Below are 24,903 nucleotides of genomic sequence, written 5' to 3'. Positions count from 1 at the left end.
CTTGCCTGTGAAGCCTAAGGACCCCAGTTTGAGGCTCGATTCCCTAGTACCTACATAAGCCAGATGCACAAGGTGGCACATGCGTCTGGAGTTTGTTTGCAGTGGCTGGAGGCCCTGGTGTGCCCATTCTCTCTTTCTCTGTTGCTCTCAAAGAAATAAATAAAAATAAACAGAAAGTTTTTTTTTTAAATAAAAAAGCTTTCAAATATATTATTGGCTCAGAAGTCTCATAGCCTCTGAGATGCACATGGTAGCCATCAATATTTGAGGTCCTTTGGGCTTTTGTCCAGGGCCACATGACCCCACTGATCTCTGCACTCACAGATCCCAAGAACAGAGTCACTGTAGCTCCTAATTCTTCCTGCATGAATACTTCAAAGGGAGGCTTTACATCCATGTTTTAACTTTGCTCTGTATGTTCATAGGACACCGGCATTTTTTTTTTTCTTTGAGAATCTATTTTACCAGTTGAAGAGGCAGTCTAGTTGGAGACACTTCTAACTATTTCAATGGGGGAGGGGAGTGAGGAACAAAGACTGAAATTCCTAAACTCCACCAAGGAAAACATGCTATCACGTCTCCCAATATCTGTTATTATTCCTTAGAAACAAAGCAGTGGTAACAAAACTCCACATTTGTGGGGGTTATGTGTGTGTGTTTGCCTCTCCTTGCATACTTGGGATCTAGCCTAAGCAGGCCTTGTGCGGCCGAGACATTTCTACATGAAGAGAGCCTGCTCAGGTCATGGCTTCCATTCCACTTCCACACAAAACACAACACAACACAACACAACACAACACAACACAACACAACACAACTGTGTTTTGCCTTTCTCTGGGCTGAAGATATTGCCAATAATGTCTAGGTAATATCTGTGGCTCATTTCCATTTTGATTTGGAGACATGAGTCTTTGAAGGTTTCCAAAAGACATGTTTAATCGTGCCAGTAGAGGAAGTCATGATGCAATCTTCTTGTACTTGCTTATTCTTCAACTGCTATTTCCTTTAGAAACCTGAGCTTATGCACTACAAGATGTCTGTGTTTAATTTTTCACTAGGTATGTATTTTTGTTTAATTTTAACTATGAAATAACATATGCTTTTGGTAGAGTTTTGGAAAAGCATAGAAGTGTATATTATATACCTAAATTATCTTGTATTGTCTCAGCAAGCACTGTTACTTTCAGTGGGCAGTGATAAAAATATTTTGTTATTTCCATACATGAAGATATTTTTATTAAACCCAGTAACATAGTCATTTAGTTTTATGCTTGACCACCTAAAGCTGATTCCTGGGACTCTAAAATGCTACGATGCCCTCTTAAGTCCAAAAGTTATATCAGTGGCATATGCCTTGAGTCCTCCAATTCCCGTTTTGTAAGAAACGTTGATGGTTGATGTTTATTGCTGACTTTGTAGCAGCTGCTGTAATAAAGTCTGTACGTGCATCCTTTAATACTTACAACCTTAACATGTCGAGTAAAGAAAGGGTCAGGCATCATAAACACTAGTGCATGAAAGGAAGCATGGTGGTGAAGGTTGCATTTTGCAAATATAAAAAATAACATGCGAGGGATGAGTAAGTTGTCGAGGGCCTCACAGCCTTGGGTAGAGGAGAGTCCTCTGGCGCTCAGAAGCCCGCAGCCCTCTACCCTGGAGGCTGGGATGCGCTCAGCTTCTTTCCAAGAGAAGGGGCCTGGCCAGGTCAGTCAGGCTGTGTCAGAGCACATGAAAGGGCAGCACTTTGACTTCAGCATCGACACATCCCCTGTATCAGGTGGCGACAAGTTGCATGGGGTTTTGCTCCAGCAACAGGCTGGTAATGCATGCGTGTGGCAGGAAGGCTTGTGAGCTCACATCCGAAGGCCGGCTGGACTCATTTCAGGCCTTTGGAGTGTTGACTCAGACGAGGGGGCGTAGAGGCCAACGCTGTTCTTTGACTTAGAAGATTGTGGATCTCCAACTTCAAAAGCTGCTTGCAATTTTATATTCCCATTTCCCTGCCAAGGTGCTTGTCTGATCTTGATTCTGTTGACTGGGGCTGCTCTGAGTAAGCTGGCCCGTTTCCTTCCGCATGAGAAGGGAAGTTCAGGGACAGGAAGTGGGGTGGGCTGAGCAGAGGTGACACTAAGGGAAGGAGGACAAGGCTTGGGAGAGAGGACTCTGCGCTGCCTGATGAAGGGTCGGGGAGAGTAAGGGCAACTTCTCCTCTGTGCTGAGCTGGACAGCTGCAGCTGAGCAAGATGAACTCAGGAAGAGTCAACCAGGCCTCCTTTAGGAGCCTGGCTCTCCGGTTCCAAGGCTTTGTGACCACGGACAACTTGTTCACCCTCTCACGCCTGCTTGTCTTCTCTGATCTGTTTCTCTGTTGGCTTTTGACAGGCTCAGCCTGTAATCTCACTCTTACTTTCCCATTCCCAGCTCCACACTGTGAAGAATTCTGCTCACAGACAAATCTGGATGGGTCTCCTGCGGCCTCTAGTTTCCACCTCATAAAGCTTCTGAAGAGGCTCAAGTATTAGGATTGGAATAGATTTTGTAAAACCAGAGAGATTAGACAATGAGGTTTTCCAGATGCTGCTAAATGTGCAACTGAGCGCGAGATGTTGGAGGCTGGCTGACTCGCTATGAGCCAATGCTCGTTGACTGGCAAGGGTAACTTGGCACTTTACATGGAGAGGAAGTCTGAGCTTGGAATAGGGTTAGTGACACGATGCTGGACTGATCATCAATGCATCAATAAAGGAACGGAGTGGCCCTTATGCTATGTGTTTTCTTTTTAGATTTTATTTATTTATTTGCAAGGAGAGAGAGATGAGAGACAGACAGAGAGAGAGGATGGGTGCGCCAGGGCCTCTAGCTCCTGCAAACGGACTCCAGATGCATGTGCCCCTTGTGCATCTGGCTTACATGGATCCTGGGGAATTGAACCTGGGTCCTTAGGCTTCACAGGCAAACATCTTAACTGCTAAGCCATATCTCAGCCCCATACACTATGTGTTTCCCTGCTCTGCTAGAGACTTTCTGTATCTGCTTGATCAATTAGATAGATTTAGTTGAATAACCTGTCCCCCGTAATACCAAGTTTTCTTTTTCTTTTTTTTTTTCTTTTGTGTGTGTGTGTGTGGGGGGGGGTGGGGTTTCAAGGTAGGGTCTCACTTTATCCCAGGCTGACCTGGAATTCACTATGTCATCTCAGGGTGGCATCAAACTCAGAGTGTCCTCCTTCCTCTATCTCCCAAGTGCTGGGATTAAAGGCAACCACACCCAGTGATACCAAGTTTTAATTTAGTAAGCCGTGTGTGCAATTTGGAATGAGGGACAGGGATCACTATTATTTTTTATAACGCTTTCTTTGCTGGTCATTTTGATAACTGAGCAGGGTGAGATCTCATTGCCCATATTTAAAGTAGAAGTGGGGCAGATTGAGTCTCAGAGTTGTGAGGTTGAAAGAAGAGAACCCAGAAGAGTTAAACAATTTCTTCCAGACATGATTATACGTTTAAGGAAATGTGGCTTGTGGTTTTCTGTAGCTAGCCTCTTTCTCAATTAATCAGATCTGTTGTATTATGTGTAGATGATTCAATCCCTTCTTCCCTGTGACTTAGTCCCCCCCAAACAATATGGGGAGCTCCTGAAATTCATTGCCCCTTCCTCTTTCCTGCTTTGAATCAGCATTAGATTGAAAGGTGAATTAGCTTGTATGGCGGCTCAATGGGCTTTCAACGTAATCACTTTGGCTTGAGTCTTTATTACAACCCAAACCTGCAAACAGCGCCGCAGCTGTGTGTACTTTGCAGCTGGGCATCTTCCAGCTTTGGAGATAGTTTGTGTCTATAAGTGGCAGAGGTTGAGAGCAGCAAGGGAAGGGACACCAGTGTCCCAGTCCTGTTACTTCCAATTGGCATATCTGACAGGATATTGGCATGTTGGCTGACACGACCCTGAGAAATGAAGAGATTTTTTTTTTTAAACCTCAAGGGCTGGGGAGCTGGCTTAGCAGTCACGGTGCTTGCCCATGAAACCTAAGGACACCTACACACCTATTCAATTCCCCAGGACCCCAAGAAGCCAGTTGCACAAGGTGACACAAGTGTCTGGAGTTCATTTGCAGTGGCTTCTCTCTATGTCTCTTTCTCTCTCAAATAAATAAAATATTAAACCACTTTTAAAACTTCAATTGACATTTCAATTCTTTCTCATTCAAGAGGGAAAGGAAAGAAATGGTGAAGCTGGGAGTCCAGGGCTGCTTTCAGCCGTGTGGTCAGCAGGCAGGGCCAGCGCACCTCGGAGCCCTCCATGCTTGGCGGTCCCAGGGCTGCCCTCCTGGTGCAAGTCCTCTTGTTGCTGCGTGTGCTAGACCAGGGAGATGCTAGCATGAGACTGTGAGTGTGCGTCACACCTGCTGCATGTGCTAGACCAGGGAGATGCTAGCATGAGACTGTGAGTGTGCATCACACCTGTCTACGTGTGCTAGACCAGGAGATGCTAGCATGAGACTGTGAGTGTGCGTCACACCTGCTGCGTGTGCTGGACCAGGAGATGCTAGCCTGAGACTGTGAGTGTGCGAAACACCTGCTGCGTGTGCTAGACCAGGAGATGCTAGCATGAGACTGTGAGTGTGCGTCACACCTGCTGCGTGTGCTGGACCAGGAGATGCTAGCATGAGACTGTGACTGTGCATCACACCTGCTGCGTGTGCTGGACCAGGAGATGCTAGCATGAGACTGTGAGTGTGCATCACACCTGCTGCGTGTGCTGGACCAGGGGATGCTAGCGTGAGACTGTGAGTGTGCATCACACCTGCCGCGTGTGCTGGACCAGGAGATGCTAGCATGAGACTGTGAGTGTGCATCACACCTGCTGCGTGTGCTGGACCAGGAGATGCTAGCATGAGACTGTGACTGTGCATCACACCTGCTGCGTGTGCTGGACCAGGAGATGCTAGCATGAGACTGTGAGTGTGCATCACACCTGCTGCGTGTGCTGGACCAGGGGATGCTAGCATGAGACTGTGAGTGTGCATCACACCTGCTGCGTGTGCTGGACCAGGAGATGCTAGCCTGAGACTGTGAGTGTGCGTCACACCTGCTGCGTGTGCTGGACCAGGAGATGCTAGCGTGAGACTGTGAGTGTGCATCACACCTGCTGCATGTGCTGGACCAGGGAGATGCTAGCGTGAGACTGTGAGTGTGCGTCACACCTGCTGCGTGTGCTGGACCAGGAGATGCTAGCATGAGACTGTGAGTGTGCGTCACACCTGCTGCGTGTGCTGGACCAGGAGATGCTAGCATGAGACTGTGAGTGTGCGTCACACCTGCTGTGTGTGCTGGACCAGGAGATGCTAGCATGAGACTGTGAGTGTGCGTCACACCTGCTGCGTGTGCTGGACCAGGAGATGCTAGCGTGAGACTGAGTGTGCGTCACACCTGCTGCGTGTGCTGGACCAGGAGATGCTAGCATGAGACTGTGAGTGTGCATCACACCTGTCTACGTGTGCTGGACCAGGAGATGCTAGCGTGGGACTGTGAGTGTGCGTCACACCTGCTGCGTGTGCTGGACCAGGAGATGCTAGCATGAGACTGTGAGTGTGCGTCACACCTGCTGCGTGTGCTGGACCAGGAGATGCTAGCGTGAGACTGTGAGTGTGCGTCACACCTGCTGCGTGTGCTGGACCAGGTGATGCTAGCATGAGACTGTGAGTGTGCGTCACACCTGCTGCGTGTGCTGGACCAGGAGATGCTAGCATGAGACTGTGAGTGTGCGTCACACCTACTGCGTGTGCTGGACCAGGAGATGCTAGCGTGAGACTGTGAGTGTGCGTCACACCTGCTGCGTGTGCTGGACCAGGAGATGCTAGCATGAGACTGTGAGTGTGCGTCACACCTGCTGCATGTGCTGGACCAGGAGATGCTAGCGTGAGACTGTGAGTGTGCGTCACACCTGCTGCGTGTGCTGGACCAGGAGATGCTAGCATGGGACTGTGAGTGTGCGTCACACCTGCTGCGTGTGCTGGACCAGGAGATGCTAGCGTGAGACTGTGAGTGTGCGTCACACCTGCTGCGTGTGCTGGACCAGGAGATGCTAGCGTGAGACTGTGAGTGTGCGTCACACCTGCTGCGTGTGCTGGACCAGGTGATGCTAGCGTGAGACTGTGAGTGTGCGTCACACCTGCTGCGTGTGCTGGACCAGGAGATGCTAGCGTGAGACTGTGAGTGTGCGTCACACCTGCTGCGTGTGCTGGACCAGGAGATGCTAGCATGAGACTGTGAGTGTGCATCACACCTGCTGCGTGTGCTGGACCAGGAGATGCTAGCGTGAGACTGTGAGTGTGCATCACCCCTGCTGCGTGTGCTGGACCAGGTGATGCTAGCATGAGACTGTGAGTGTGCGTCACACCTGCTGCGTGTGCTGGACCAGGAGATGCTAGCATGAGACTGTGAGTGTGCGTCACACCTGCTGCGTGTGCTGGACCAGGAGATGCTAGCATGAGACTGTGAGTGTGCGTCACACCTGCTGCGTGTGCTGGACCAGGCGATGCTAGCATGAGACTGTGAGTGTGCATCACACCTGCTGCGTGTGCTGGACCAGGTGATGCTAGCGTGAGACTGTGAGTGTGCGTCACACCTGCTGCGTGTGCTGGACCAGGAGATGCTAGCATGAGACTGTGAGTGTGCGTCACACCTGCTGCGTGTGCTGGACCAGGAGATGCTAGCGTGAGACTGTGAGTGTGCGTCACACCTGCTGCGTGTGCTGGACCAGGTGATGCTAGCGTGAGACTGTGAGTGTGCATCACACCTGCTGCGTGTGCTGGACCAGGAGATGCTAGCATGAGACTGTGAGTGTGCGTCACACCTGCTGCATGTGCTGGACCAGGAGATGCTAGCATGAGACTGTGAGTGTGCATCACACCTGCTGCGTGTGCTGGACCAGGAGATGCTAGCGTGAGACTGTGAGTGTGCGTCACACCTGCTGCGTGTGCTGGACCAGGAGATGCTAGCGTGAGACTGTGAGTGTGCGTCACACCTGCTGCGTGTGCTGGACCAGGAGATGCTAGCGTGAGACTGTGAGTGTGCGTCACACCTGCTGCGTGTGCTGGACCAGGAGATGCTAGCGTGAGACTGTGAGTGTGTGTCACACCTGCTGCGTGTGCTGGACCAGGAGATGCTAGCGTGAGACTGTGAGTGTGCGTCACACCTGCTGCGTGTGCTGGACCAGGTGATGCTAGCATGAGACTGTGAGTGTGCGTCACACCTGCTGCGTGTGCTGGACCAGGAGATGCTAGCGTGAGACTGTGAGTGTGCGTCACACCTGCTGCATGTGCTGGACCAGGAGATGCTAGCGTGAGACTGTGAGTGTGCGTCACACCTACTGCGTGTGCTGGACCAGGTGATGCTAGCATGAGACTGTGAGTGTGCGTCACACCTGCTGCGTGTGCTGGACCAGGAGATGCTAGCATGAGACTGTGAGTGTGCATCACACCTGCTGCATGTGCTGGACCAGGAGATGCTAGCATGAGACTGTGAGTGTGCATCACACCTGCTGCGTGTGCTGGACCAGGAGATGCTAGCATGAGACTGTGAGTGTGCATCACACCTGCTGCGTGTGCTGGACCAGGAGATGCTAGCATGAGACTGTGAGTGTGCATCACACCTGCTGCGTGTGCTGGACCAGGAGATGCTAGCATGAGACTGTGAGTGTGCATCACACCTGCTGCGTGTGCTGGACCAGGAGATGCTAGCATGAGACTGTGAGTGTGCATCACACCTGCTGCGTGTGCTGGACCAGGAGATGCTAGCATGAGACTGTGAGTGTGCATCACCCCTGCTGCGTGTGCTGGACCAGGAGATGCTAGCATGAGACTGTGAGTGTGCATCACACCTGCTGCGTGTGCTGGACCAGGAGATGCTAGCGTGAGACTGTGAGTGTGCATCACACCTGCTGCATGTGCTGGACCAGGAGATGCTAGCATGAGACTGTGAGTGTGCATCACACCTGTCTACGTGTGCTGGACCAGGAGATGCTAGCGTGAGACTGTGAGTGTGCATCACACCTGCTGCGTGTGCTGGACCAGGAGATGCTAGCATGAGACTGTGAGTGTGCATCACACCTCCTGCATGTGCTGGACCAGGAGATGCTAGCGTGAGACTGTGAGTGTGCGTCACACCTGCTGCGTGTGCTGGACCAGGAGATGCTAGCATGGGACTGTGAGTGTGCGTCACACCTGCTGCGTGTGCTGGACCAGGAGATGCTAGCGTGAGACTGTGAGTGTGCGTCACACCTGCTGCGTGTGCTGGACCAGGAGATGCTAGCATGAGACTGTGAGTGTGCGTCACACCTGCTGCGTGTGCTGGACCAGGAGATGCTAGCGTGAGACTGTGAGTGTGCGTCACACCTGCTGCATGTGCTGGACCAGGGGATGCTAGCGTGAGACTGTGAGTGTGCATCACACCTGCTGCGTGTGCTGGACCAGGTGATGCTAGCATGAGACTGTGAGTGTGCATCACACCTGCTGCATGTGCTGGACCAGGAGATGCTAGCGTGAGACTGTGAGTGTGCATCACACCTGCTGCGTGTGCTGGACCAGGAGATGCTAGCGTGAGACTGTGAGTGTGCGTCACACCTACTGCGTGTGCTGGACCAGGAGATGCTAGCGTGAGACTGTGAGTGTGCATCACACCTGCTGCGTGTGCTGGACCAGGGGATGCTAGCATGAGACTGTGAGTGTGCGTCACACCTGCTGCGTGTGCTGGACCAGGAGATGCTAGCATGAGACTGTGAGTGTGCATCACACCTGCTGCATGTGCTGGACCAGGAGATGCTAGCGTGAGACTGTGAGTGTGCGTCACACCTGCTGCGTGTGCTGGACCAGGAGATGCTAGCATGAGACTGTGAGTGTGCGTCACACCTGCTGCATGTGCTGGACCAGGAGATGCTAGCGTGAGACTGTGAGTGTGCGTCACACCTGCTGCGTGTGCTGGACCAGGAGATGCTAGCATGAGACTGTGAGTGTGCATCACACCTGCTGCGTGTGCTGGACCAGGAGATGCTAGCATGAGACTGTGAGTGTGCGTCACACCTGCTGCGTGTGCTGGACCAGGAGATGCTAGCGTGAGACTGTGAGTGTGCGTCACACCTGCTGCGTGTGCTGGACCAGGAGATGCTAGCATGAGACTGTGAGTGTGCGTCACATCTGCTGCGTGTGCTGGACCAGGTGATGCTAGCATGAGACTGTGAGTGTGCATCACACCTGCTGCGTGTGCTGGACCAGGAGATGCTAGCGTGAGACTGTGAGTGTGCGTCACACCTGCTGCGTGTGCTGGACCAGGAGATGCTAGCGTGAGACTGTGAGTGTGCATCACACCTGCTGCGTGTGCTGGACCAGGAGATGCTAGCATGAGACTGTGAGTGTGCGTCACACCTGCTGCGTGTGCTGGACCAGGTGATGCTAGCATGAGACTGTGAGTGTGCGTCACACCTGCTGCGTGTGCTGGACCAGGAGATGCTAGCGTGAGACTGTGAGTGTGCGTCACACCTACTGCGTGTGCTGGACCAGGAGATGCTAGCATGAGACTGTGAGTGTGCGTCACACCTGCTGCGTGTGCTGGACCAGGAGATGCTAGCGTGAGACTGTGAGTGTGCGTCACACCTACTGCGTGTGCTGGACCAGGAGATGCTAGCGTGAGACTGTGAGTGTGCGTCACACCTGCCGCGTGTGCTGGACCAGGAGATGCTAGCGTGAGACTGTGAGTGTGCATCACACCTGCTGCGTGTGCTGGACCAGGAGATGCTAGCGTGAGACTTTGAGTGTGCGTCACACCTGCTGCATGTGCTGGACCAGGGGATGCTAGCATGAGACTGTGAGTGTGCATCACACCTGCTGCGTGTGCTGGACCAGGAGATGCTAGCGTGAGACTGTGAGTGTGCGTCACACCTACTGCGTGTGCTGGACCAGGAGATGCTAGCGTGAGACTTTGAGTGTGCGTCACACCTGCTGCATGTGCTGGACCAGGGGATGCTAGCGTGAGACTGTGAGTGTGCGTCACACCTGCTGCGTGTGCTGGACCAGGAGATGCTAGCGTGAGACTGTGAGTGTGCGTCACACCTGCTGTGTGTGCTGGACCAGGAGATGCTAGCGTGAGACTGTGAGTGTGCATCACACCTGCTGCGTGTGCTGGACCAGGAGATGCTAGCAGCTTGTGCCATGGTCTTCGCTTCATATGTGCTTTGTTGGCTTAGCACAGTGTCTGAACACTTTCCCACAGGTTTCTATTTTCTCACACCAGTAATTATTATGATTTATAATAGTCGATCTCTGAACACATTCGTTTCTGGGACCTCTGGATTGAAGGTTTGTCCGCGTGCATTTTTGGAAGTCTTGGTATGAAAGGAAAAGAGCAAACAATAATAGCAAACTCTTATATGAAACTTCCATGTTTATTTGTAATTTCCCTGGCAAAGGGAGCATTCATCATAGCAAGTGAATATTCACATTTCAGATGCTTCAGGACACAGATTGACTTTAATTCTGAGGACTTCAGGGTTTTGTTTGTTTCATTTTGTCTTAAGGATGGAAGTGAGAGGACACACTGGTGTGTGTGCACAGGAAGACCAAAGGGCAGGATGACTGGTGACCATATAAAGTTCTGACACATTTGTAGTCAATATCGTGTGTCCAGAGAAGCTTGTGTGCCAAAACGAGTGTCAGAAGCCCCCCAGCCTCATTCCTCAGGACGCAGTCCCCCGGTCAGAATCTGGGGCTTGAGGGAAACCCTGTCCTGCTTACTTGGGAAAACCCCTCCGGATGAGTGGGCGGGGCTGGCAGTTGTGCATTGCGGGGCGAGCTGAGTGCGTCTCCCAAGGCTGAGAAGGTGCTGCAGTGACTGACTTAGCTTTCCCTCAGCAAGGCTGCCAGGAGGCTTGAAACCCGACAAAAGAAGCGCCAGCTCCTTGCAGTTTCCTAAGTGCTCTCGAAAGACAGCCTGGCCCATTGCATTCACTGTCACTCTGAATCTTTGCCTCGATTCCTTTCTTTTCGTAGGGAGAGATGGCTTAACAGTTAAGGCGCTGGCCCATGAAGCCTAAGGACCCCAAGTTTGATTTTTCCAGAACCCACATAAGCCAGATGCACATGGTAGCACGTGTCTGGAGTTCATTTCCAGTGGCTAGAGGCCCTGGCAGGCCCATTTTTCTCTCTCTAATAAACAAATAAGTTAATTAAAATACTTAAAACATAAAAAATAACACTTGTATATTTACAAAAAGAAGAATATTAAATTAAGTCTGGTCATATGTGGTCCTTAATATTACTTATGTGTTTTATGCTCTACCTTTTAAAAGTCCTATTCTTGGGCTGGAGAGATGGCTCAGTAGCTAAAGGCATTTGTTGGCAAAGCTTGCTGGCCTGGGTTTGATTCCCCAGTAGCCATGTAAAGCCAGGTGCACAAAATGGTGTATGTGTCTGGAGTCTGTTTGCAAGGGCAAGGAGCCCTGGTATGCTCATTCTCTTCCTTCCTTCCTTCCTTCCTTCCTTCCTTCCTTCCTTTCTTTCTTTCTTTCTTTCTTTCTTTCTTTCTTTCTTTCTTTCTTTCTCTCTCTCTCTCTCTTTCTTTCCTTCTTTCTCTCTTCCTTTTTCTTCCTCTCTCTCTCTCTCTCTCTCTGCTTGTAACTAAATAATAAATGAAATATTTAAAAAAATCCCATTCTTTCATGAGGATGAATAAATAAATAACATTGGTACTTCATGCAAGAAGCAGTATATAAGTATTTATGATACTTTGGGGAAATATCTCAAGAGGGAATGGAATAGTTGTGTGATTTTTAATTTTTTGAGTGTCAAATATAAAACTGGTAATTTTTACTCCTGAGACTACGTAGCACTCCTTAGCTGTATGTCCTTGAGCAAGAAACTTAACCTCTTTGGGCCTTCCTTTTAACCTCCTATTGACATAAGGGAAATAGGGCTGGAGAGATGGCTTAGCAGTTAAGGCGCTTGCCTAACAAGCCTTTCAACTCTCCAGCTCCCATGTCAGCCAAACACACGGCGACCCAGCACACAGGCCGCGCGTGCACACAGGGGTGCACACGTCTGCAGTTCAGTTGCAGTGTCTGGAGGCCTGCTACCATCTCTCTCTCTCTTTTCTATCAACCTTGCACTCTTTCTCATAAAAATATATAAGGGAAATATAAATAACTACCATAAAACTTTGTTTTTAACATTTTAAAACTTCTCAGAACATCCTGACATCCTAAGTGATATATTACTTTTGATAAATAATACTGTTAAAATGTCTTTATCTCATATTTTGGCTAAGCTCTGTATGAAATATGAAAAAAATCTTTGTCTATAATACCAGCTTAATTTTTATTGCCTTTTAGAAAGGCAGCTTTAAATTTCTAGAAAGCAGAATTTAATATGTACAGAATAAACACCATTCAGAGTATTCAGAACATCATTCAGATATCAGATTGTTTGGATGAGATTTATCTCTCTGGCTAAAGTCTTACGCAGAAAAATTTCAATCCTAGTTAGTGCAAGGGTAGGCAAGGGTTAATTGTATTTGGAGGATTTAGTATTCAAGTGGTACCAGCGCTATCATCAATGCTGAACTCCACAAGATATCAATAGTCATAAAAATGCGTTTTATCAAGTGCTTCGTAAGAGAGAAGAAAAAAGATAGCTAAAATGTTTCTCTCATCTGTTCAAAATAAGGTTTTGTAGAAATTTCTCTTTTTTTTTCTAAAATAAATACCCCATTGTTCCTGTTGGTACATATAAATATGTCTCCACTCTAGTGAGTTTGCTGAAAACAAGATATGCCCAATTCACTTCCTTTTTTCCTTTTTGATAGAGAGCGGAGACTGGTGGGGAGGGAAATGCCACAGACACGTTGTGTCTGGAAGTCAGGCGGATGTCTGACGGTCTCTCATGGTGTCCTCATGGGAAGGATGAAGATACGGACACTGGTGAGGGCTGAACCGGGAGATGCATGACCAGCGGTAATGATTAGCGAAGGTGTAGTGTCCAAAAGGTGCCAAGGAGGATGGAGGATAGAAGGCTTGTTTGTCAACTCCACTTTCTGAAATCTTGAGCCAGTGCTTAGATAATCTCACTAGAGAGGGGGAACCTAAGAAATCAGACCAAATGAGAATCTGAGGTTTGAAATGCACAACTCCTCCAATTTGTGTGCATTTGTGGCCCAGCAGAAACTCTTACTTCCTGGTGCTGGAGGCTGAGATGTCTTGTTGGTTGTAAGCTTTACAGAGATGGTCAGTGTCATACAGCTGCTGCTAGGGTCAAGGGCTTCTTTAGTGGCCCTTTCATTAGGTGCAGTGTTTTGATATCAGAGGCAGAAGTCCCACTGCTCCACTACAGCAAACTGCATTTAGATGGCTGAGGGGCATGAGGTGTGGCATTCTGATTTTATACCACCGTCTGGAGCAAACCTTGGTAGAGATGGTCTGGATAATGACTGATCCAAGGAACAACATCCAAAGGCCTTAGGACTGTTTAGAGAAAAGGGAGCTCGAAAGGGGGGTGGTGATCTTGTTTTACAGATTTAAAGGACTGTTAAATAAAATAAGAAATCAATTTAAGTATTATGCTAGCAGATAAAATTAGGACCAAAGGGCACAAAACACAGGGTAACAAGAGTACTTTAAAACTCTTGTAATGAAATGAGTTTTTACTTTTGGATGAATTCAAGGAGAGGGCAGGAAGGCTATTTAGGAAAGCTATGGATGCCATTTATCCAGGTGGTGAAAGCACAGGTCTGGGAGCTGAGCAGGTTGTTATTTGAGTTCAGTTAACTAGTGGCTATGCCACCTCAGGAACCCACGTGATATCTCCCCTTCAGGCAATCTGTACAACATCTCCACCTCATGTCATCCATGTAATATCTTCCACCTCAGGAACCCACGTGATACCTCCCCTTCAGGAAATCTGTACATCTCTACCTCACTTAATCCATGTAATATCTATGTGCTTCAAGTTTCTCATCTACAAAAGGCAGAAAATGACAACTCCCTTCTATGGCTATTGTAATGATTGCCACTTCCAAAGGAAATGCTTAAACCTCTGGGACCTAATAAATAATATAATTGCTGCTATGTAAGAGCTGATCAGGGCAAATATATTTAGATCACAGCCCCAGAAAGCCTTCAATTCTATCCTTCCCTTTGCTTTTACTCAATGCTCCTTTCAACTTCCTTTAGTGGCACAAATGTCTGTGTTTGATTTTCAAATACATGTTGCCGGAACCCAGCGTGGCAGTGGCCTTGGGAAGGTCCATTCTGGGCCTCCATGCTGTGCTTTTGCTCATTTTCTTTCCCTGGGAAATGGTGATCCCATTATTGCAAAAAACCACAGGAGGATATGCCTAAGTTAAATTGTGTTAGCAATTTTTATGCCTACCAATTTGTTATTGTTTCTTTGCCTTATATTAGCATAATAAGAGTTGAGTAAGTATTGAAATAATTGTGCAATTAAAAAGAATAATAGTCATTGTTACAGAACAAAATACAACAGGAATACAACAACGTATTATGTTCTTATCCAGCTTCCCGGTTGCATTTTGCCAGTTTGCTGACAGAACACCCACGTCACATTTGTTGGAGGAGAAAAACACTTCCAGGAGTCCAGCTTCTCTCCCTTCTTTCCCTACAGCCATTTTTTGGCCTCCAAAATGCCTGAACGCACAGCAGCGAGACGCCAGAGGGCATTCTTGAACCATCTATAATCAAAGGACAAATCTCTTTTCCAGTTTGGCTTCATGTTAGATGGAGAGATGGCTTCTAACAGACACTTCGGAGAACACAAATGATTTCTCCAACAAATGTGTTGGCTATTAAGTGTTTCCTGTAGGTTTTTTTTTTTCCTTAGCCTCTTCAAAATGTCCATAGTTTTGAGATGCATAGAACTAGGAAGTCACAATTGCCTAGTTAAAATGACTATTTTCTAAGTGCAAGAGAAAGGTAGAATGGAAGTGAAGAAAGTGTCTTTGAACTGAATGCCTAGCAAGAGCTGATCTTGAAGGAAGAACTCTGCCACATGGTCGAGGGAGTGAGTTCAGCATAGTTAAAACACTATAGTGGTTTTTTGGAAGATATGTTTCAGAAGTTACCATTTAAAGTGCTACATTTGATTGAGATGATGGGAGGCTGTAATAGCTTAAATTCATTGTCTGCTTGAAGGACCTAGAATCTCCTAGAAAACCAGCCTCTAGACAAGCCAGTGAGGAAGACCCACCTTGAGCGGGGAAAGCCCCTTCCGTGGGCGGGTCGAGGACCGCCCGTGAAGGAGAGGGCTGGCTGGGCGGCGGTGTCTTCCCTTTCTGCTTCCTCCCTGGGGACTGAAGGGACAGTCCTTCAAGCACCTGCTGTCTCGAGCTGCAACCTTGAACTGTAACCTGAGAAACCCCTTTCTTAAATGAGTCTTCATCAGGTATTTTGTCCCAGCAACAGGGAAAGTGACTAGAGTACGGATTAGACTCTCCCTTTCCCCCCCAGTGCTAGAGATCAAGCCCAGGGCCCGCACACGCTGGGCAAGTGTGTACTGCTCAGGACTACACCCTCGGCTCTTGCATGTTTCATCATGAAAAACGTGTCATGGAAGATTTCAAATATACACCAAAGTGCACTTCTAACTGGTGAGTGGGACAAGTCCTCACGTACTCACTGCTTGGACCAAGTGACGGCTGACTTCTGGTCAGCTCGGTTTCATTTGTAGGCTGACCCCACTTTTCCTGGGAGGTGAATTTTGAACACCCAGTTAAGTGGGCGCAGGTTGCCTGGTGTCTAGAGAGAGACTGGACACGAGGCCGGCACACGTGCAGCAGCTGGAGACTCCCTACCTCGGAAGGCACATGCGTGGCGCCTGTGTCCTGGCTAGCCCCATGGTTTTTCTCTCTAGCTCATTCTGAAGTGAAGAACCAGGGTGGAAAGATTTCCTGACAGCGCTCTGTGCAAGGAGCTCAGCTCCTCCTGTCCTCTAAGTGCTCTTTTCTCAGCCACCTTTCTGTTACCGAAGCAAGTACCTACGATAACAGACTCACAGAAGACAGGTTCATTTTGGATGGCGGCCTTAGAGGATTAGAGCTTTGGTGAAGCCACACTGCTCTCCTTGTGACCATACGTGAAAGAGAGGAAGAGCAAGGCTGTGTCCCAACATCCCCTTCCATGGACGGAAGCGTTCCCACAAAGCCCCATCTCGTGTGCGAGCTTTTCCAGAACAAACCCCTGGGAAAAACAACTTAAAGGAGGGAAGATGCATTTCAGCTTATAATTTCGGAGGTTATAGTTCACAGTTGGGTGGATCCATCCTTACAAACCTAGTGCTACAAAGCAAAGTGCTACATTTGATTGAGATGATGGGAGGTTGTAATAGCTTAAATTCATTGTCTGCTTGAAGGACCTAGAATCTCCTAGAATATGGGCCAGAATATCATGGTGATGAGGGGGTGTGACAGAGCAAAGCTACCCAAGTAGCTCAAGGTGGACCGGGAACAGAAAGACAGGGCAGAACGAGGCCAAGGACCAAGTACATGCCTCACAGCAAACCCAGGGCTCATCGCCTATAATCAGGCTCTGTTTTCCACAGCTTTCGGCACCTCCTAATCATCCATTTAACTATGAATTCATCACTGGAGTAATACTTTGATTATGTCAGAGTCCTTATGATCCAATCACCTCTCGGGGATGGGGTCTGCCAGACGGCCATCAATTCTCCAAGAAGGGAGTCTTTTAGGGACAACTTTCTATCCAAACTATAACACGTCTTAAATGTGGCACACCCCCCCCATAGTGGCGCGTGGGGACCAATATGTTAACACATGCGCATTGGAGACCCCTGAGCACCAAACTGGACCACTGCACCTCCCCTGGACTTTCTCTTTCAGTTCAGCGTATCATATCAGGACATTTTCTCAGTACCTATCCTAAACCGTACCCATCCTAAGATCAAGGCTTGATGCCACCTTATTAAGATAAAAAGCATGGCTCTTATTTGTTGGGTACCGAAATTTCATTAGAAAACAAACAAGCTCAGAGCTTCCTGTGTAGGTTTACTGTACATACAGTGTTGGTTATGGCCTACATACTTTACTCTTTTTCTTTTTAGAGTCTTTGGTGGTTAGGTATAAGAGATAGCCTCCTACCCTTTTCTAAGATCAACAGATTTCCTTTCACTCTGTTTTCTCTTTTCCTTTTACTGGATAATCTCCAAGATAATGCACCTATTAGCTCTTGCTCTGGAGGTGATAGAGTAAGTAATGGGGCCCCAAGAACAGCATTCTTGAAGAAGTAATAATTCATTGTGAATGAAGAAACAAGGGAAAGTTGGTTCAGTTATCATATACATATACATCCATCCATCCATATATATATATATCTCACTAGAACTGCCTAGCAGGGTTAGTTGGAGTTGGACGAATGACTTGAGAACTTCCACCATTGGGAACTTCAGGAAGCCAGTGCTGAGAAGGGCAGATGGACCACAGAGAAGAGCTTGGGAATGCTGTCTGGCTTGACTCTAAATCAGCTGCAGCTGCTTTCCTGGAACTGTCCAAGCTCTATTCTCTGTGCACGTGGAGGACCTGAGAAAGAAGCTCCGAAGCCATAGATGAGTGTGCGAGCTATTTGTCGACAAAGGCGTTTCACTTGCCAGTGGCATGGGAGAGGCTGCTGACAGATCCCGAGCCTGGCCCCGCACAGATCAAAGACAGAAAATCAAAGAAAGCATTCCTTCCTAAGGATTGGTTATGGCTGAAGATTGGAAAAGGCTGTGTGAGTCTCCATTCTTACAACTCATCTCTTCTAGCCAGTAAATCTTGATGATGTATTTGTCAAATTAAAATTGACCATAAGCTGCCCACATTTCTGTTGAGGTTCTCCCACAGCTCTTGGGAGTCAGGTGTGGTTCATTCAGTGAGGCTCTGGGATTCTTGTCTGGGGCTCTCTCCATTACTTCCTTTTCCCTGAAATGTCATGATGTCAGGAAGTACAGTTTACAATCAGGACACATGGGTATTTCTGATACCCTATCAAAGAAAAAGATAGTAATTTTTACAGAGTGCTTATGTTCAATAGTGGAGGTTGTACCTCACTTTTATAATAAGGCATTTTTTTTAAAAAACAACCTGTTTGTTTGGAGCCATTCAGGTTCACAGGAAGACTGGGAGGAAGGGACAGAGACTTCCCATGTATGATCTCGTCCCGCCTCGGTCACTCTCACAGCAGCGCCTTTACTGTCAACTTCACCCACCGGAGGGGAGCGTTTCTTACCTTGATGAGCTGCATTTACAAAGCATGCTAACCCAGTGTCCAGAGTGCACATTAGGGTTCACTTTTGGTCTTGTATAAGCTGAGCTTTTTGAAACAAGCATAGTGATGTGTATCTACTGCTAGAGGATCATACAGAATAGTTTCAGGACTTCTGTGACTCAAGCTATTTAAAAAAATAGAAACCCTATCCACCTGGGCATGAACTTCAATCAACTTGTATCTCAGTCCATCTTTTTGCTACAACAAAAATATCAACACCTTTAACTGACTCAAGTAGTGCTAGTTAGGTAACCAAAATGATCAAATGGCATAGACGAGGGACTTTCCTGTTGCCGTGATGAAATACCAGGCAAAAGCAACTTAAGGAAGGAAAGGCTTATTCGTTTGGCAGTCTGGGGGTACACTCCATTCTGGAAGGAAGTCGTGGTGGCAGGAACCTGAGGCAGCTGGCCTCGCTGCTTCCGACGCACCCGGCGGTGAGTGTTGGCACACTGCTCCCCGTCTCCGTTTTAGTCAGTTTGGAATTGCGCCCATGGCATGGTGCTGCCCACACCGACAGTGGGTCTGCCCACTTCAGTCATTCTTCCCTGTAAATGTTGCCAAAGACAGGTCCAGAGGCGTGTTTCCCATGTAATTCTAAATCTGGCCGTGTTGACAGTAAAGGTTAGCTATTCCATGACCTTCGTTAGTCTAAAATTTTAACTATTTAGTGAGTTTAGGATCAAAGGGCCAGGTTAGAGGAACACAGACCTGCAATTATGCACTTAACTTGTCATGACAGCAATAAGAGATTAAGTGAAAGATTGAGAAACGTAAATAAGGAAAGTGGTGAAATGCAAATTCCAAGAGACCGATTGCTAGAGAGAAAATGTGGATCGCTATTAAATGTGTGTCAGTATTTCAGCAATGATATGGTCACAGATGGTGGTCCCCAAAGGGCCGGGCAGTATGCTGACAGACACGCGTTGCTCAGAAGCTCCAGCACCAGGGGGGGCGTGGCTGGGACCGGAGCGGATGTGCACAGTGCCCCGTGGAGCTGCGCAGGGTACTGGAGCAGACAGCGTTGTGTGAGCAAAGTGCCTGGTGAACTTAAGCTTCATTAAATGCAGATTATCAATCTTTACATCTTTCTTTAATTATTATTATTATTTTGAGAGAGAGAGAGAGAGAGAGAGAGAGAATTGGCATGCCAGGGCCTTAAGCCCCTGCAATCGAACTCCAAATGCATGCGCAATCTGTGTGCATGTGCAATCCTGTGCCCTTGCCTCACCTTGTGTGTCTGGCTTCGTGGGACCTGGAGAGTTTAACATGAGTCCCTAGGCTTTGCAGGCAAGCATCTTAACTGCTAAGCCATCTCTCCAGCCTGCCAATTATCATTTTATCATTTAAATGTAAGGAGCTGATATTTATGCCCAGTTTTCTGGTGACAAGACTAATGCTCATGAGGTGAAAGTCACATCGGTGCATCCCAATGTTGGGTTATGTAGACAATGTCCTCCAGAGTCGGGGTGAGAAAAAGCCCAGCAAGGGAGAGTGCTCAGTGGACGCCTCATGGCAGAGGAAGGACGTGCCCTGCCTTGGATCGATGTGTGAGGAATAGGAGAGCACCTTAAGAAAATGTTTCCCGTGGGAGACGGGCCTGATCACGTGCATGGGGATGCAAGGATGTGTGCTGGGACTGGTGAAGAAATCTAGAACAAAGCCCAGCGCGGCGGCGCACGCCTTTAATCCCAGCACCTGGGAGGCAGGCATAGGAGGATCCCCTTGAGTTCGAGGCCACCCTGCGACTACAGAGTGAATTCCAGGTCATCCTGAGCTAGAGCAAAACCCTACCTCAAAAAACTGAAATACCAAAAATAAAATAAAAATTCAGAACAGATAAAATGCATTCCTGCTCAGCCTACATGATAGAGAGACAGGGTGATAGCTCATGGTCTCCTCCCTCAGGAAACTTACCTCTGGTCCATGCATTGAATAGCTTTGGGCAGGACAGTGCAGGTGAGATTGGGACTTTCTAGGAAAAGCGGACTGGAGCTATGTGATTATGGTTAAAGAACATGTGAGAAAAGTGGCTAAGAGAGAAATAACATTACAGTAAGAAGATTTGGGGCTAGATGGCTTAGGAGTTGAGGCACTTGCATGGGAAGGCTAAGGACCCAGGTTCAATTCCCCAGTACCCATGTAAGCCAGATACACAAGGTGGTGCATGCATCTGGAGTTCATTTGCAGTGGCTGGAGGCCCTGGCATGTCCATTCTTTCTCTCTCCCTGACTCTTCCTCTTTCCATAAAAAAATAAATTAAAAAGAGATTTATGTTACTAGACTGAGGCATTAAAAGAGAAACACAAAACTTTAATGAGTGTACTTGATCACATAATGAGTGATTCATGAAGTGGGGACTACCAAGTTGTAAGGGGTTTGGGGCTCCAAAAATTGGAAAAAAGGAAAATTGTATGAGGTGTTTGCAGAAATAAGAAAAAAAAATAATTTCTTTTGATTGCTGAGGGCGAGTAGTTCCCAGTTTGAGGTTAATTGGCAGTTTCTGGTTAGTTGAGCTGAGCTTTTGTTTGACTGTTTATGAGGTGGATTTCAGCTTGCACTGGGACCCAAGCTGTTGGGTCCATCCTAGCCTAGTTGCCTCAATTATCATATCAAAGCCTAGCTCTCCGTTCATAGTGCATCTGTGGATCAGTTGCCTAACTTTTCTATATTTTATTTCCGTGAGTGGAGGGAGGGATGGTCAATGGTATGGAGAGTTTATGTGTGTTTATCTGTGATGATTAATAATGGAGGATTTGGGGTGCCCAGTATCAAAGGGAAAGAGGTTGACAGGGAAAGAACAGATAATCAAGTGTAGAAAGAAAGGATTCTAGAGAATTGGGGAAAATAAAGAAAACAGGAACACAAGGGACTCAGGAATGAGTCAAGCCACAGATGATTCAAAATAAAATGGGAAGCAAATTCAAATAAAAATTAATAGTAGCGGGTGTGGTGGTACACACCTTTGATCCCGGCACTCAGGAGACAGAGGGAGGAGGATCACCATGAGTTTGAGACCACGCTGAGACTACAGAGTGAATTCCAGGTCAATGTGGGCTCAAGCGAGACTCTACCTCAATAAAACAAAACAAAACAAAATTAATAGAGAAGGCGAGGATAGGGGATGGGTCTTCAATAGTGGTTGGAACTGACTGGCCGGGGAAGAGGTCACCATGGGCACACTAGCAGCCTAAGTGTCATGGAGATAAGAAATCAACCAGTTTCTGCTTGGACTTGAGGTTCACTCCATGGGAGGGAATTCATGCTTTGTACTATAAACATGGCTAAAGGTCTATGGTTAGGGACTGTGGTGGTTTGATTCAGGTGTCCCCCACAAACTTAGGTGTTCTGGATGCTAGGCTCCCCAGCTGATTGCAATTGGAAACTGAAGCCTCCTGGAGGCATTGTATAGCTGGCGGGTTATGGGTGTTATAGTTACTTTCCCCATGCCAGTGTTTGGCACACTCCTCTGTGGCTATTGTCCACCTGATGTTGGCCAGGGGGTGATGTCCACCCTCTGCTCATGCCATCGTTTTCCCTGCTATACTGGAGCATCCCCCAGAGCCTGTAAGCCAAAATAAACCAATGCTTTCCCCCCCCCCAAAAGCTGCTCTTGGTCCAGTGTTTTCTGCCAGCCATGCGAACCTGACTGCAATGGGGACATACACGTTAGAACAGAACCTCCTGCTATTGCTGCGCTCGATGGACAAGACGGGGAACTGACTTCCAATGTTGGTGTTCGCGCCCATTGGTCAGCGCTGCCCTTCGCCTCCACCACCGAAGTGCCTTCCTGCAAAGGGCAGAGGTTAATGCAAAGATGCTCAGCTGACAGTTCTCTAGAATAAGTGACTACTGAGTTCTGAGCCCTCAGTAGGTCACCTAAGTCACCACCTTGACGGCTGGGAGAACCGCACCGAAGAGGAGGCGGAAGACCTGTGAGAGCTTGGGGGGAGCTGTAGGGGTGCCCTATTCCAGATATGACTGGCTGACAAACTCGTGTGCTCCTAGCCGCTGTGGCTTCCTGCACAGGGTTAACCGGGTCAGAACTTCATCATGAACGTGGGGAAGGATTCGTAAGACCCCCACGCCTCCCAGAGTAGCTAGTGGATTCTGGAGGAGACAGAGGTCGGCTCTTCGGTGGTGTGATAGCGCCCCGCCCATGCTCATGCAAGCAGCCCCGATTTCACCCCGTGAACTGCCGAAACCACCACCGAAGCAGCAATACGAAGGCCTGAAAACAGGATGAGGGTTAATTGGGAAGAAGAAGGCTTCAATGGGAGGGATAGGAGGATCAGAACAAGAGAGGGTAACTGGGGCATAAGATCAAAGTGGATAACACACAAGCATGAAGGTGTCAAAAACAACATCAACAGCAACAACAGTGCTTGGGAACTTCCATGGAATGGGAAAAGCCAGGCTTGGGGCTTAAAATGTCCCTTCTCATACTAGACAACTTAATGAATTCGGGCAATACTCCTGGTTGGTGCAAAGGTTTGTGAGGGTAATAAAAGAAATTTTGGGTGTTTATTAAGTAAGCATCAACCAAATATTAAACACATTTTATCTGGAAAAATGTGATACCATTTTACCAGAATTACAAATTCTTTTTTTTTTTTTTTCAAGATAGGGTTTCACTGTAGCCCAGGCTGACCTGGAATTCACTGTATAGTCTCAGGGTGGCTTTGAACTCACAGCAATCCTCCTACCTCTGCCTTCCAAGTGCTGAAGGGTGTGTGCCACCGCGGCCAGCTGGAATTCCAAATTCTTTTTTTTTTTTTAAATTTTTTATTTATTTATTTGAGAGCGACATACACAGAGAGAAAGACAGATAGAGGGAGAGAGAGAGAATGGGCGCGCCAGGGCTTCCAGCCTCTGCAAACGAACTCCAGACGCGTGCGCCCCCTTGTGCATCTGGCTAACGTGGGACCTGGGGAACCGAGCCTCGAACCGGGGTCCTTAGGCTTCACAGGCAAGCGCTTAACCGCTAAGCCATCTCTCCAGCCCTGGAATTCCAAATTCTTAATAAGGGTAAATGCAAATGCTGTATCAGTTTAACACACAGGGCTATGAAGTAGATGTACCAAATAGGAGGTTCTGGGGTAACGCTGTGCAAGCTGAAAGTCTAGTGTTTCGACACGCTGTGCCTAAGATGTAGTTATTTATTCAGTTACTAATTTATGTATCTCTTTTCTGAGGCAGCATGATGTACATCTAATGAGCATCCATTAGAGGCGCTTGATAGTGACTGGCTGACGTTGCTCATCTGCTGTTTCCCCTCTAAGGGCATTTAATTAAGGTGGTTTTTCTTTTTTATGTGATACCTTGTTAGGTCCTTCGGGATGCCATGTGTAGAAAGTTGCTCACTAGGAGCCTGTACTCCCTAAGTATGCTGGAGCTGTCTGGGGGAAAGCACCCTGATCCCAGCAGGACCCTGCACTCCGTGGCCCTTTGAAGGCCAAGTCGGCATGGCCACAGGCCTGGACTTTGGTCCCAATAGCTGGTGCTGTGGTCTTCTTTTGAGTTGGAGCCCAAGGATCATGAAGAAGATCACAAAGAATTGTGGGCTCGAGGGACAGTGGATCGTAGTACACTGTGACCACAACCATGGTTCGGTAAATTATGTCTGGCTGAACTAAAAAGGCTGACAAGAGAGGAGATGTCTGCCACTTCATGCAGAACAGAATAGGAGACCTATAGCCCTCTAGATTCTGCTACCTGGGGGCGGGGGGGGGGGGTTACTTTCTTTTAAATTCTAATTTTAATTAGATCGTTTCCACTGGACCTAAAAGTCAGAAACTGAATAAATGTGTCTCAAAATCAATTTAAGCAATCTGAGAACCTGTTTAGTACAGCTCTCTCTGGAAGGCCGAGACCTGATTTTTCATTTTATTAACAACTTTATTCTTTGCTATTTGCCAAGTTTTGGTTGAGGCATTTTGCTGAGTTGAAAACTGGAAATTTGTTGTAATTAGAGGGGAAAGGATCACATGTGGTTTCTTCCAAATCTTTTTCCAATTCTTTTTCTTTTTTCTTCTTTTGGTTCTGAATCCATGGGAAAATTACCCAGCCAGGCTATTTTCCTCTTTAATGATGCAACAATGCTTGGCTTGCCTTGCCTACTTTTACTTCATTTGCTAGCTGCATTGTAATTACATTTCCCACACGGTTTTTTTTTTTTTTTCTTCTAAATTAGTAGATATAAAAATTCTGATGGCTCTTTGGGGGTTCTCTCCTTGGCCTGTCCTTTGTGTGGGAATAGATGAGGCTGGCGAGCCAGGCCCTGACCACTTTGTGGTGATCCATCACCTCAGGTCTTTTAATTAGCAGTTGCAGGTGAATCCCTAATTGGCTGCACATTTGCATACACAAGCCAGTGATGTGCAGGCTTATAGTTATAAATCTTAGTCACATAGGCAGGGCAGAAATGTTAGCATTCATCCCTCATCCCTTACAATCGCCTCATCAGCTCTTCACAATGGCTCTGCCTATATCAGTACTTCCAAGTGAGTGAAAAATGATTTGTTATATATTAATTCATTAGACAAAAAGTGGCATTCTTTTTGAAGGAGAAAGGACTGAGACGAA

The sequence above is a fragment of the Jaculus jaculus genome, chromosome 14 (assembly GCF_020740685.1).
Source record: "Jaculus jaculus isolate mJacJac1 chromosome 14, mJacJac1.mat.Y.cur, whole genome shotgun sequence".
Classification (NCBI taxonomy): Eukaryota; Metazoa; Chordata; class Mammalia; order Rodentia; family Dipodidae; genus Jaculus; species Jaculus jaculus.
Note: the sequence above shows the minus strand (reverse complement) of the source record.